The 1348-nt window shown below is 41.7% G+C and overlaps 1 pseudogene; it reads left to right on the top strand.

Moving 5' to 3' along the window:
- Positions 1 to 1348, top strand: part of LOC102864587 — an 83517-nt pseudogene that overhangs the window by 982 nt on the left and 81187 nt on the right.

Genomic DNA, 1348 nt, shown 5'->3' with positions numbered 1-1348 from the left:
ACACCCTCAAAGCCCTTCTATTTGTAACTCACAAGTTTGTTCTCTCTAGGTTTGCTCCCTTTCCTATAGGTAACCTTAACTGAGTTTTACTCCAGAATTGACCCTGAACCCAGTCCCAGTGACAAAAAGGAAATACAACTGACAGCTAAGGAAGCAAAGGATGATGGAGCCTCTGGGTTCAACCAGCCATTCCCAATGGACCCACCTGGGGAAACACTTTGCAGCTCAGAGGGGAGCAAATGACAGGAAAATATCTTCTAACAGAGCAAGAAGGCAAGCAGCTGTAACCCAAGACCACCAGTAAGGTGATAAAGCATCCTCATCCTCCCTTCCCACCTTTACATGTACACCCCTGTTTAGCATGAAGAAGCCAGAGAGTCGGCATCCAATTCCCAAATCAATAAGACAGTTGGTTTAATTACTATTGGAAAATGCTTGTCATTCCCCTGTAGCATCTGGTCCCCACTGGACCCTCATCATTTCCTTCACCTGCTCCCCCCACCGACCAAACTGTGCAGCTCTACAACTGCATCATGGCCCATCCTTACCGTTCTGCCCCCAACCCTCACCTCCTTGTACCCCCAATATGTTTTTCCCAATAAAACAAATAAAAATTAAGAAAAAAAAGAGAAGCCTCTGGCAATATTTTCCCAGTACAATGTGCTTTGATTTCCTGACTGCTAGTGACAAGAGTATCAATTGTGGATCCAAACAAGCTGAAGTTATTGACAATCTCAATCCCTTCTCCTTCCATCATGAAGCTGATAATTTGTCCAGTGGTGAGAATCTTTGTTTTCTTGATCTTGAGCTTAAATCCATATTGAAGACAGTCCTTGACCTTCTGCAACAAAGCTCTCAGGTCCTCTTCAGTTTTAGCAAGCAAGGTTGTGTTATTAGCATAACACAGGTTGTTGATGTGTTTTCCTCCAATCCTATTGCCACATTTCTCCTCATAAAGTCCAGCCTCATGAATTATCTGTTCTGTATATAGATTGAAAAGATGTGGACATAGGATGCAGCCCTGATGCACACATTTCCTGATCATGTATTGGAACCTGGCTAACTTGTAAAGCAAGATTAGCTCTGTACTATAAGACCAGCAAGACTAACTCCAACTTGGCTAGAGTATCTGCTTGGAAATAAACAACTCAAGGAAGTAGGATGTTAATGAATAAGAATGACCAAATGTCTTAAACCTTAAGGAATGTAGTGTCCTTATAAACTAAAACTATTTGTTCCTTAGAGCACATAATAAGGTATTCTGGAAAACATCTTTATATTGTGCTGAGGTCTGTGAGAGTTAATATTTGACCTGACAGTCAACATCTTGGGACTGAATGAGATAATG

The sequence above is a fragment of the Elephantulus edwardii genome, unplaced genomic scaffold (genome assembly GCF_000299155.1).
Source record: "Elephantulus edwardii isolate Elephantulus edwardi_28Jun2011 unplaced genomic scaffold, EleEdw1.0 scaffold00058, whole genome shotgun sequence".
Classification (NCBI taxonomy): Eukaryota; Metazoa; Chordata; class Mammalia; order Macroscelidea; family Macroscelididae; genus Elephantulus; species Elephantulus edwardii.
This window is presented reverse-complemented; position numbering and strand designations above follow the sequence as displayed.